The sequence below is a fragment of the Leopardus geoffroyi genome, chromosome B1 (assembly GCF_018350155.1).
Source record: "Leopardus geoffroyi isolate Oge1 chromosome B1, O.geoffroyi_Oge1_pat1.0, whole genome shotgun sequence".
Taxonomy (NCBI): domain Eukaryota; kingdom Metazoa; phylum Chordata; class Mammalia; order Carnivora; family Felidae; genus Leopardus; species Leopardus geoffroyi.
The window spans coordinates 106535734-106550586 of NC_059327.1; positions in this window are offsets into that span (position 1 = coordinate 106535734).

Sequence of the window (14853 nt, forward strand, 5' to 3'; positions counted from 1 at the left end):
AAAAAAAAATTAAAAAAAAAAAAAAGAATAAATAATATTTACAAGCAATAGGGTGTCTGGGTGGCTCAGTTGGTTAAACCTCCGACTTCAGCTCAGGTCATGATCTTGCAGTTCTTTGCGATTTTGAGCCCTGCGTGGGGCTCTGTGCTGACAGCTCGGAGCCTGGAGCCTGCTTCAGATTCTGTGTGTCCCCCTCTCTCTGCCCCTCCCATGCTCATGCTCTGTCTCTCTCTGTCTCTCAATAATAAATAAACGTTACAAAAAATTTACAAGCAAGATTCAGCCTAAAACCACTTTTTTAAATGTTTATTTATTTATTTTTGAGAGAGAGAGAGAGAGAGAGACAGAGAGACAGAGAGATAGCAAGGGAAAGGCAGAGAAAGAGAGAGAGACAGAGAATTCCAAGCAGACTCCACAGCTGTCACACAGAGCCCGATGTGGGGCTCTAACCCATAACCAAACCATGAATGAGGTCCATGACCTGAGCTGAAACCACGAGTCAGACGCCTAACCAAATGAGCCACCCAGGTGCCCCTAAAACCACTTTTTAACAAAGTATTGGCAAGTTTCAAAACATGATATCAATAATGGTTTTCTTGGAGTAATGTGAAATCAATACATAGAAACAGACTCATCTTTAACCAAAAAATTATTTAAAATTGTTCTAGTACTCAAAATGCAGACTATGCCAGAGAAAGAGGAGATGATCTGATTCAAATAGCATGTAAATTATTCATAACCATCATCTGTTCTACACTTAGAAGTGTCTGATAGGAGAAGCAAAGAAAACATTCCTTCAACACTCAACAAAAAATCATGTTTCTTTTCACTTGACACAGTAGCTGTATCATTGTTAAAGAGCACATCACGACTTTTGACATCATGTGCTCTGCCAGATTCAGGTGTTCTTTAATTGCTCAGAATGCAAGTGGGATGACAGCCATTAGCAACATCCCACCAATGAATACAGATAAAGTGTAGAAGCAAGGAAGTGTCATTCTATGTCCCCCAAACCTTGAAATGAGCGTTTTAATAATTTTTACTTTTGTGTTCTGAACCTTCTGATGATGTGCACAAAGTAAGTAGATGTGAAGAAATTGACATGCTACTGCATATCTTAAAGTGTTTATCATTTCCGTGACTCAACAAATTATTTTGACATTGTAGGTAGAAAATATGGATTAAAACTTACAGTAACTCCGAGCTGTTAGCACAGGGCCCAAAGAAGGTATTGAACCCAAGAATCGTGACCATCACCTGAGCTGAAGTCAAATGCTCAGCCGACTGAGCCACCCAGGCACCACTATAGCATAAGGCTCTTTGAATACCAATATGTCTGTTACTTCATAGCCATCTTAGAAACTCAGTCTCTTAATAAAGTAGCAGTTCTTATCATTTATTTTCCTATTAAAACTCAGCTACATTAATGCCATTTTCTCTTTCTCTGTAGAGAAAATATCTCTATAGATAACAAAGGGGAAAAAATCCAAAATTTTGAACAAGTTGTATCCAGAAACATAACCAATTGAGTTAACTTCTATAGTGAACTTCAGATGAAAGTGAGTACAAATAAATTTAAGGCTGACCTAATTTGTATGCAGATTTATGTTCCACAAATTTTAATGTCAGTGGGTGGCTCCATATTAGTATAAGTTTTTCAATAAATAGTAGCAATTTCTTACTTGACACATCCCCAAAGGCAAGGGAACTAAAAGCAAAAATGAACTATTGGGACCTCATGAAGATAAAAAGCTTGTGGCACAGCACAGGAAACAATCAACAAAACTATAAGGCAACCAACAGAATGGGAAAAGATATTTGCAAATGATATATCGGACAAAGGGCTAGTATCCAAAATCTATAAAGAGCTCACCAAACTCCACACCCAAAAAACAAATAATCCAGTGAAGAAATGGGCAGAAAACATGAATAGACACTTCTCTAAAGAAGACATCCGGATGGCCAACAGGCACATGAAAAGATGTTCAGCGTCGCTCCTCATCAGGGAAATACAAATCAAAACCACATTCAGATATCACCTCATGCCAGTCAGAGTGCCCAAAATAAATAGTATTTTTGAAATTTACTTGTGTGGATCTGATTAGGTATTCACCTACAGCGTTGAGATGGTGGCATAGAGTGCAAGGATCTAAGACATCATATGGAATTGATTTTTGTATTACTCTACTCTTGTTCCTTTTGAGGGAAAGTGCTCAAATTATAAGTGACAACATACAGTTTAAACAATTAGGCAATATATCTCACTAGAGTTCTTCCCAGTGGGCCAGGGATGAAAAATTTCAGAAACTTCTCACAAACCACTGATTGCTCAGAAACACTTACAATGTTAGTCTAGGCATCAGGGCATCTGGGTGGCTCAGTCTGTAAAGGGTCCCACTCTTGATTTCAGCTCAGGTCATGGTCTCACAGTTCCTGGGATTGACCCCTGCATGGCATTTTGCACTGACAGTGCAGAGCCTGCTTGGGATTCTCTCTCCTTTTTCCTCTTGCCCCTCTCCTGCTCACACTGTTTCTCTCTCTCTCTAAAAAATAAACACGAAAAACATTATTTAAAAAATTGTTAGTCTAGGCTTAGAATCCATAAGCTTTGTAAGACAGAATTTAAATGTAGTCCCAATATGTTTCAAACATAGACCTGTTTGAATTCCAGGAGCTAAGAGGTTGGAAAGGGCTCCAAGGAAGGTTGCACTGGAAGGAGCAATGATAAGTCTCTGAAAAAACTACCATGAGTGGAGAAAGAAGTTCAGCATGAGACCTAACTAAGCAAGAGGCCACAATGGAAAAAGGAGCATTGCTTCCATGTGCTGTGTGAGAGACACTGAAATATATGGAGGGACAAAGGGCTGTGTTTGAAAGAAAGAAGCATGTCAGTGAGGCTGTAAAGGCAAGAGGAGCCCCTAATCTGGAGAGCTGTTCTTTAGAAGTTCTTCATATTGTACACATACACATGCACACATACACACACTCATATGCATATGTTAAATGCATTCTATCTAGAATTTTCAGGTCTTTAGGTAACTCGGGATCTGGCCCTCAGGTCTGGCATAGCAAAGCCTATGGTCATCAATATCTACCTTAAAAATTATTGCATTTCAGTCAAACGGGGAGTTGATTTTTCTCAATTGTTGGTTTTGACATAAAAACAAGAGGCAACTATGTCAAATATGGAGAGCTTTGTGGCTTGTGCCATGGAGTGAACATCACAGACACTGTGTTGGAGTTCAGGGAGGACTTGAGCAGCGCAGGTGTTTAGAAATAGAAGTGACAAATGATAAACATGTCAAATCTTCACCCTTAGGTCACATTAAAGCAAAAGATTTATGCATTCTAAGGCATTCTTTCTAAGGAGTGGCAAGGGCCTCTTTTCTTGTCCTTTGTTCTCCAATACATGGTTCTGGTGAAATTCACAAATTAACAACATTTCCAACAGCTGCACATAGTAACTGACGATCAAAGTTCATGTTTACATTTCATCCTGTTTATTTGTTCTGAAAGCATATTTGCCTGATTACTAGGGGTGAAAACATTTTCTTTAAGTTCATTTTCTGGTTTTTAGCTTTAAAATATTAAAGTATGGGTATGTGATCCTACATTTGTATTCACATGCCACAAATATGAGAGGCTGGTCTGGACTACTGGCCCAATAGCATAGCCATGAGAAACTATCCGATAATAAGAGTAAAGCATTTTTCTAGTAATGTGTGAGATAAAAGAAAATTATTAAAAGATATGAGAAGACTCAACGTCAGATAGGATGGGCAACAGAAGTGTCATAATTGCAAATAAATCATTCAGGCACTCAGGCTGATTATATATGAGACAATCTTGTCTATTACAATCCTTTAAAAAAGAAGTGACTTCACCCAGGACCTAAAAGCTTTTAGACAGTAGAGTACTTTGGGATATTGCATATAAGCATTTCTGGGATTTCTTTAAAACAATTTAGGGGGCGCCTGGGTTACTCAGTTGGTTAAGTGCCCTACTTTGGTTCACATCACGATCTTACGGTTTGTGAGTTTGAGACCCACATTGGGATCTCTGCTGTCTGCACGGAGCCCACTTCAGATCCTCTGTCTCCCTCTCCCTCTGCTCCTCCTCTGCTCTCTTACTTTCTTTCTCAAAAATACATAAAACATTTAAAAAATAACGTAGGAGATTCTAGGGAAAGTCTATAAATTCTGAAAATGCAATAGGTGAAGAAAACTTAGAATAACATGATTTAGATCTTGTAATCTGAACATACTTTTCACCATCAGCGGATGAAAATGGAGGCATACCAGTCAAGGTAGTTGGTCAGGATAATAGTGAAAATATCTATCCTGCATATTTTGTACAAGGAAATATAAACACTTCACATAAAGTTTTAATTATGGCTTAGTGTTTATGTGAAATAATGTGAAGGAAAAAAACCACACATTTTTGATAGAAAGCAAAACAATACATAATGAAATGGAAAAACCCATCCAAGAGAACCCAATTACTTAGTGATTCCTAAATTTCAAACCATTTTTCCATTATCATAAAGTATTCCCCATACCAAATAATGCATTAATAAGCTTTTCGTCTTTTATGATTCTTAAAACTAAAATATGGCAAACCATATATGTGAAATAGATTTAAAATCCTTAGGTGTTATAGACATGTAAAGAATTATCATATTATTATTTATACTTAAGCTGTAAATAGTATGCCCATTTCAAGCCTACTGATGCTAAGATTGTTTTCTTACTTATGTTTAATCTTTATTTCTTAAGACTGCAAAATATATACAAAAAGATGGCACTGTTTCTCTGATTTACTTCCACTCCAAACCCAAGCAAACTAGAGACTGTTTATTGAAATGAAAGGTATAAGCTGGTTCTTCTCTGACTACTAACCGATACTATTTCAGCAAGATAGCATACAAGGAACAATAAACTGTAAGGGTCTGTGTTTAGTACTAACTTGTGTTCCTAGGAAAGAAAACAACTCATATTTAAACCGAGTGTAATCTGACTACATTGAACAGAATATAATGGGAGTGACTTTTCACTCTGAGTCACTTTTTTTGCAGGAAATACTCATCATCCCACTATAGTACAGTTATTGACTAGTTTCAGACAATCCATGGTTTCTAAGAACCCTTCTTGGTATTGGCTTGCAGATGCAACATTTAAATCCAAAATATTTTATTTCATTTTATTTTATTTTATTTTATTTTATTTTATTTTATTTTACTATTTTATTTTATTTTACTGTTTTATTTTATTTTACTATTTTATTTTATTTTACTATTTTATTTTATTTTATTTTATTTTATTTTATTTTATTTTGAGAGAGACACAGAGAAAGCACCAGTGAGGGAGAAGGCAGAGGGAGAAAGAGGACTTAAGCAGGCTCCATGCTCATCATGGAACCACCCCCACCTTTCCACACTCCACACCCACAGCCCCCCATTTCCGGTTGCAGGGCTTGAGCCACGACCATGGGATCATGACAAGAGCTGAAATCAAGAGTCGTCAGACACAACTGATTGAGCCACCCAGGTGCCCCTAAATCAACCTGAAATTTTATTACCATGTAACAAATTGCTAGATTCTGTAAAAAATGAGATTTAAATTTCATTCAAAGAGAGAGGCTCAGTTGAATTGGCTTGTTCTAGTCAAATGTCTATTTTTATTGAACACCTAAAAATCCACATATACTCTCTGCCATGAAAATTGCATTTTCAGTAGAAATGATATCACCTTAGTAGTTCCAAATTGCTTCAATGAAAAGTCTATTACCTTTTGAGTCTTGTTTTGTTTTGCTTTGTCACCCTTACTAGTAACAGACTGTGTCTATCAAAAGAGAAAATTACTAACTGCTATGCATAACCCTAAACTTTGCATTTGGGTCAGAAGAAATTTAAAAGATATGCAGTAGAAAATAAAAGTTAAAATTCACCCCCAATGACCGTGGTTGACACAAGTACAACTGACTGCCAGTTTAAATGATATGAGCACCTTTCTTATTGTGAGATTTAATTCTCTTTTATATGCTAGAAATGTCTTGTGCCATTTCTTATAAACTGGTCAGAACTTGGCACTGAACATGGTGAGAAACATGCTGAAGTTGACTACAGTGAAGAAAAAGTGAGCCAACTCTCTACAGTATATCAATACCAAGAGACCTTATTCTCTGCCATCAATAGGTCAAAAAGTAAGTAGATATATAAGTCATGTCCATGTAGTCATGAGAATCACACTTTCATTTCCTGAGGCAAAGGAGAAAGTATTTATTGAAATTTATGCAGTTAAGAAATACCGGACTGCAAAATATAGCAGGAGCTGTTATATGATTATGCCCATCAATTTTATGTAAATGTAACTTTAGATTAATATGAGCATTTACAAAACCTAATATGTTCCACCTTCAATAGTCCATTCCTTACCAAGTCACTTCCTTATTCTCCACCAAAGATAAATTCCACGACAGAAGGAAATTGTGTTGATTTGTTTTCACTGATGAATTCACAGTAACTAGAAGAGTGGCTGCCTATATGTAGTAGGCAGTAGGTAGATAATGATCAAATGAATGAGTGAATGAATGCATGAACAACATGGTGTCAGTCAAAATGCCAATTATGAAGAAAGCCCTAGTTAAACAACAGTGAAATACTCAGAAAACTAAGCATCTTTATTTAAAAACATCATAAATTGGGGCACCTGGGTGGCTCAGTTGGTTAAGAGTCTGATTCTTGATTTCAGCTCAGGCCATGAGATCATAGTTTGTGAGATCGAGCCCCATATTGGCCTCCATGCTGACAGCGCAGAGCCTGCTTGGGATTCTCTCTTTCTCTCTCTCTCTCTCTCTCTCGTTCTCTCTCTCTTATTCGTCTATTTATCCACAGGAACCCATATACATAGTACACTATAGCTTCTTAAAAGCAATTTTTGAAATACATAATAAATTTATAGATTCATATAATATTTTAAAGTATTTATGCTATTACAGAAAGCTTGCTAAATGCTTTTGACATACGAATGAAAAGACACACTCCTATGCTCAAAGAATTTAGAATCTAGTTAGAAGATTCATAAGCAAATAACTATTATAATACCATATTATATATGCAGAAATACAGAAAGATATTTAGTTTGTAGAATCATCCTTTGAATCTGTCTTGGGAAAAAAAGAAAAGATTCATACTGATAATAGCATTAAAATTTAATCTTGAAGAAAATGCCTGGCTGGTTCAGTTGGTAGAGCATGCAATCCTTGATCTTGGGGTTGTGAGTTCAAGCCCCACATTGGGCCTAGAACTTACTTTAAAAATACATACAGGGGTGCCTGAGTGGCTCAGTCAGTTGAGCATCCAGCTTCAGCTCAGGTCATGATCTCATGGTCTGTGGGTTTGAGCCCCGTGTCAGCCTCTGTGCTGACAGCTCAGAGCCTGGAGCCTGCTTTAGATTCTGTGTCTCCCTCTCTCTCCCCTGGTCATGCTCTATCTCTGTCTCTCAAAAAATGGATAAACATTAAAAAAAATCCATACATACATGCATACACAGATATATACATAAATTTTTAAAAATTGAGACTTGAAGAATAAAGGAGTTTACCTATCAATCAAGAAAAAAATTCCATGTAGAACATTTAATACCCAAAAGATGAAGGTAAACTAGAGTAGCTTTTAGTTAGTCAAACACTAAGTGAATTAGGTTGACCTTCTACAACTTTACTAAAAGGTGACTGGCAAAATCTAGGAAAACTACTATCTGCTATGCACAAGTTCTGGCATTAGGGCCAGGACAAATTGAAAAGAGGAATTCTCTTTGAAGGAAGATCCATGGGAGCCTCAAAAATGTCACTAACATTTTTCATAAACTATGTCCAAAATACAGTGAAAAAATTATATGAAAGACCAGGAAAAAAAAGAACAAATGGCTGAAATAAGAGAAAGAAATCGCAGAAAACAGACTATGAAAGTCCATGTAACTGAGGTATTTAATATAGACTGTACAATAAGCATAATTTATAGGCTCAAGAATTATAACAAATTTAAGCAGAGAATTATAAATTGTAAAATATTAAACTAAAATTCTAGAGATGAGACACAAAATAATTAAAATTAGCTGCTCAGTGAATGAGTGTAAGAGCTAATTAAATAGAAAAAATATTAATTCACTAGAAGAAAAGTTAAAAAAAAAATTACCAGGTAAAATCTTAAATAGAAATACAAAGGATATGGGGCACCTGTGTGGCCTCAGTTGGTTGAGCTTCTGATTCTTGATTTCAACTAAGGTCATGATCCCAAGGTTGTGGGATCTAACCCCGTGTCAGGCTCCAGGCTGAGTGTGGAGCTTGCTTAAGATTCTCTCTCTCCCTCCCTCTGCCCCTCTCCCCCACTTGCGCGCTCTCTCTCTTTCTAAAATATATATACTCTAAATATACATATTTATACACACACACACACACACAGGGCAACTTCAAAATCATAGAGAAACTGCTAAAACTAAAATATAGGAGAAATTCCTAAAACAAGTCATAGAAAAAAGCACATTAAATGCATAGGAACAACAGTAAAATTGACAGATAATCCATCAACATAGACAATTAAAGATAGAAAACAATGAAAACTATCTTGAAAGTGAGGATTTCTTTCTCTGAAAGAACTCAAAGGAGAAAATCTTCATACATGCAAATATTTTGTAGACAAAATACAAAAGTAAGAAAACATAGCAGAAAAATAAATAATAAAATAAGCATCATAAAAAGTACTCTTCAAAAAACCCATCAACAGGGGCGCCTGGGTGGCGCAGTCGGTTAAGCGTCCGACTTCAGCCAGGTCACGATCTCGCGGTCCGTGAGTTCGAGCCCCGCGTCAGGCTCTGGGCTGATGGCTCAGAGCCTGGAGCCTGTTTCCGATTCTGTGTCTCCCTCTCTCTCTGCCCCTCCCCTGTTCATGCTCTGTCTCTCTCTGTCCCAAAAATAAATAAACGTTGAAAAAAAAATTAAAAAAAAAAAACCCATCAACAAAAAATAAACAAATGATATATAAAAATAAATACACAAAGACCAGCACAGACTAAGTGAATAAATTCACAATAGATTTACCTGACAAAAATTTGCTTTCAAATTATATCAGAACTGTTATAACTTAATAATAATAATAAAAAATAATCCAATAAAATATAGTCAAATAATTTGAACAGAAACTTCAAAAAAGACAAGGTTCACAACTACATAAAGAGACAATGTACAAATAAAAGGATTTTCATCAATATTAACCATCAGGAAAATGCTCATTATAACTACAATAGAAACCACTATACAAACTTAAAAAGATTAAAATTTAATAGTCTAAGCTCTTATTTTATGGATATGCTTGCTTCATACAGAAATGTAGCTACATGTTAATTAGTATGCTTCTGTAACTGTCATAGAAAATCTGAATTATGCTGTTTCTATTTACTGCAAATTTTAAAACAGTTTCACACACTAAAAGCATTACATTACTATTAAAATGACCATACCTTACAGTTTTTCATTAACTTAATGGTTAAAAAACAAAATGGATATCATATGTTTTAATACAGTTTTTTTAAATGTTTTTATATATTTTTAAGACAGAGAGAGACAGAGCATGAGTGGGGATGGGGCAGAGAGAGAGGGAGACACAGAATCTGAAGCAGGCTCCAGGCTCTGAGCTGTGAGCACAGAGCCCGATGTGGGGCTCAAACTCACCAACTGTGAGATCATGAGCTGAGCTGAAGTTGGACGCTTAACCAACTGAGCCACCCAGGAGCCCCTGTTTTAATACATTTTTATGTTTTTAATTATTGGTCGGTTGCTTAATAAAAATGCTATACACATACCCCCACCCAAAAAATATAAATCCTCTATTTCTCCATAAAAGGAAAAGCCAAGAAAAATCTTGGCACTATTCCCAGAACAATTTTTTTTGTGTGTGTGCTTCGATTCTTATTTCAATGTAAGGGATTAGATATTTGAGATATGTGGTTTTATACTAATATCCTTACACTCCAAATTATTTCATACTGAGCGTATATCAGAGATCATCATTTACAACATGATGAATTTCAACAATGCCACTTATGATATAAATTACTAAGCACCAGTCTCTTGAGCTTTTAGGCTCCATTAATTTGCTGTGAAATAATTAGTTTTCCTGTAAGTACTGATTAGCTTGGTTATAACTAAGAAATTTGGCATATATACTTAGGAATGCTAAAGTGTAAGTGTAGTATTAATTATTTATCAGGTAGTCACACATTATGAACATATATCAACTAACAAATTTAGACTTGATATTTTAATTTTACACTAAAAAGTATCAACTCAGAAAAATTAATGGCACATTGCAGAGTAATCATGATTCAAGTGCTTGATACATTTGATATCTAAGATGAAATTCGGTTAGCTTTTTAAATGTTTATTTACTTTCAGAGGTGGGGGGAGGGATAAAGAGAGTGGAGGGGAGAGAGAGAATCCTAATCAGCCTCCATGCACTGTCAGTGCAGAACCTGACACAGGGATCAAACCCATCAAGCGTGAGATCGTGACCTAAGCCGAAATCAAGAGTTGGCTGCTTAACTGACTGAGCCACCCAGGTGCTCCTACGTTAGTTTTATGTCCCCTTCCTACCAGTTTTCTCAATTTTCTGAAAAATGAAAATATTCAAAAATACATTTTTTTTTAATTTTTTTAATGTTTATTTATTTTTGACAGAGAGAGACAGAGCATGAGCGGGGGAGGGGCAGAGAGAGAGGGAGACACAGAATCAGAAGCAGGCTCCAGGTTCCAAACTGTCATCACAGAGCCCGACGCGGGGCTGGATCTCACAGACAGCGAGATCACGACCTGAGCTGAAGTCGGACGCTCAACCAACTGAGCCACCCAGGCGCCCCTCAAAAATACATTTTAGAGCAATAACCTCAAATTTTTTTCTATGACACTTTAGAAAATTTTAAAAGTTGCCTAGAAATCCAAATTCTTCATTATTCTCCAAAGCCTATTTCCAGTTATATCTCTATTCCTGTGATATTTTAATAACCTGCATTTCCCCTTGCCAGCAGAGGCATTTTGGAATTATGGTCTCCTAAAATAAAATGAGAAAGCACTCATTCTGTCCTTTTTTCATTCCCAAGTTTAGACCTTACTGAAATAGTGAATTTTCTCTATGTCAACCATACCTTCTTGTAGAAGAGAATTTCTTGGAATCAAAAGAATAAGAGGATCAGAAACAATTACAATTCAGGTTCTCTCTATATTTTATCTAGTGAAGTCCAGGCAATGATTCCTTCAGAGCAATAACTCTCTTCCCTTCCAGCCCTGGGCTCCTGTGGCCGAGGAGCAAGGCCAGATCCTCATAGAATACTAGGCAAAAAATATGCCCAAGTTGTCCCATTTTTGCTCTGTCAACAAAAAAGTTAAGAAGAAATGATAGAAAAAAATGCAGTAGTGAATTGAGACTTAAAAAAAAAAAAAGGCTATCAGAAGTTTGAGGAAAACTTAGACAATAGCTTTATGGAACTCACCGACCAAAGAATTTTTTAAAAATGTCTCTGTAGGGGTGCCTGGGTGGCTCAGTCAGTTAAGCGTCTGACTCTTGGTTTCAGCTCAGGTCACCATCTCATGGTTTTGTGAGTTCAAGCACCACATTGGGCTCTGCACTGGCAGCATGGAGCCTGCTTGGGATTCTTTCTCTCTCTCCCTCTCTCTGCTACTCCCTCGCTCACACTGTCTCTGTCTCTCTCAAAAATAAATAAATAAACTTAAAAAAAAAGACGTATGTTTAAAAAAATGTCTCTGTAAAGAGAAGACTTAGCGAGTAGTATGCACGGAAGAAGAGGAAAAAATAGGATTGATATTTAGGGTTAGTCATTGATAACCCCTGTGTGGGAGAGTGAAAGAGAAAGGGAGGTTTCACTGAGGGGAAAGGTAAAGACTGGAGAATTGAACACATATTTTACTCTTCTTCCCAGGACCTGAAATCTTTCTCACCTAGGTAGCTGGTTATCATCTATTTTACCTACCTGCCTATCTATCTACGCATCTATGTATCGATGCATGTATGTATGTGATATATGTATGTATCTATCATTTATTATATATCTGCTTATATGTATCTATCTTTCTCTCCATCTATCTAATCTATCTGCCTCCCTATAGAGAGACAGGCAGAGAGAGAATACTAGAGAAGAGATGACAGCAGAGGAGAGGTGAGGTTTCAACATATTTTGGGGATGTGTGAAGCAGGTGGATAAGTAGTAAATGACCTGTAACACAGAGAAAGCTGAAAACCCGGTGTCTGCAGGGGAGGATGACAAGATGAAACAAGTTGTCTGTGCAGCAGAAAGAACTCATGAAAAAATTCCTAAAAGCAGGGCGAGGGGTGGACCTAGTTAACAGTCTACATGAATAAAGAGTTAAAATGCCCAGATTTCTCCTCATCATACCCTTCAGACAGGGAATATCTCTCCATAATTAGGCAAAGATGAATGATTTATTTATCTTCTGGGAAAACTGAGTGAGAGCAAACCAAGGTTCAGGAGTGACAAGGATACCCAAGGATGAGGGTGAAAAATGATCCTGACAACAAAGGAATTAAATGGGATTCTAAAAATTAACCCTGCAATTTCAGTCCCACTTCTCTAACCAGCTACATTTGTGAGGACACTCAGATTATAGCCCTAAGCAAGGGATTAGAAAATTTACCTCTGAAGAAACCAACCAGCCTGAAGATCAAAACAAAACAAAACAAAACAAAACAAAACAAAACAAAAGCTACGGACATGGACAGTTTGCAGCCCAAATAAAATAAAATAGAATAAAATAAAATAAAATAAAATAAAATGACTAGAGAGTAAACCCATCTCCCAGTAAGACCCCTTCATACACAAGCACACACAGCATTTCAATAGGCTGTTTTATTGTGCTTTAACTGCCTTGTTGAGACATAATTTACATACCATAAAACTCACCCATTACAGTGTCCAATTCAATGAGTTTTATGTATGTGAATCCTTGATGTATTCACAACAAGAGTTGTGAAACAATCACCACAACCAGCTTTTAGAATATTTTCTTTACCCCAGAGGAAGCACTATCCTCATTAGCTTTCCATCTCCACTTTCTTCAACTCCTGCAACCCTACGCAACTGTTAATCTACTTTTGTATCCACAGAGTTGCCTATTCTGCACATGTCATATAAATGGAAGCATACATTATGTGACCTTTCGTGGTTAGCGTCTTTGACTAGGTATAATGTTTCCAAGGTTCACAAATAACCTTTTAAAATATACATAATAATTTTATTAAAATACGATTCATGTGTCTTACAATTCACCCATTTAAAGTATACAACTCAATGTTTTTTAGTATATTCACAGAATTTTATATCCATCATCATCATTATCATCATCATCAATTTTAGAACATTTCATTACTCTAAAAAATTATTTCTATTAGCAGTCACACTGTATTTCTGTCTAACACCTTCAGGCCTAGGAAACCACTAAACTAATTTATGTCTTTATAAAGTTACCTATTCTCAACATTTTATATTGAATCATACAATATGTGGTCATTTGTGACTATCTTCTTTTACTTAGCATAATGTTTTCAAAGTTTGTTCCTGTTGTATGTATCAACACCTGAGTTCTTTTTTTGCTTGTTTTCATCACTAAGCTTTAATTATCAATAACAGACAATGTTCAATAAATATTTGATGCAATCTCATAATATGATAATGTTGAAGAAAATACCAGAAAGTAGGGGAAAAAGGAAAAGAGAGAAAATAGAAAAGAAGAATAAAGTATTATATAAAATGTTCAAGGAACAGGAATGAAAGATTGAACCAACAAAAAATAGGAGGCAGTTATTGAATAGATATTTAAAATAAATCACATCAAGATAATGTTAAAAGATTACAATTGCTCCTCATCACAATTGGAAAAATGATCTTTCAAAGGATGATCATCCAGTAATTTAGAATACTGGGATATGAGGGAAAGAAATCCTAGGGAGAAAAAAAGTTAAAACCAGTTATATACAATACAATAGACAGAGTCATTAGACTGTTCAGTAGGAATCTGAAGACAGTGGTGCATGCCTTCAGAAGGCTGAGAAAAATGGATTTACTATCCAAACTATCCAAAACTTTATATCCAAATGCTAATTAGGGTTTAGGCTGCTATAAAGCTATTTTCAGACTTTTAAGTACTTAAACTTATTTCTCATGTATCCCTTCCCCGGAAACTTGTGCTATGAATAGCTTCCCCAAAAGAGTGGGTCAGGAAAGAGTATGGTACAGGTCCAGGAATTTGTGATTGGACACAAGAGAGAAGTCAAGGACAGAAGAGGGATTGTAGTGAAAGGACATCCTAGGACTATGGCTGTAGCTGGCAAGAGATCACACAGGACAGATGGATAAGGAAAGAGATTAGGAAGATTCCTTGATGGGTTTTACTATAAGGAGAAGAGTTTCAGAGTTCCTTTGGATACACTGTTAGAATGAAGGAAATAGAACCATGCTGGTGGGTGAGGGATCGGGAATTTAAGACAATTTTCATCCTGCATAATGTAAAATAAATCAATGATTTTGAAAAGTGAGAAAATAAATGTTTATTAGTTTATCAGTATCAGTTTATTTAGCAATAAATGCTGTAATAAAGAGATAATTTACAAGAGATTGCCTTTGGGATTCAGAACTCAATAGAGGATGGGATAAAGTGTATTCTGCAATTTTCTTTTCCTTCCTCCCTTCCTCTCTCCCTTCCTCTCTCCCTCCCTCTCTTCCTTCCTTCCTTCCTTCCTTCCTTCCTTCATCCTTGTCCACATCTTTGTTT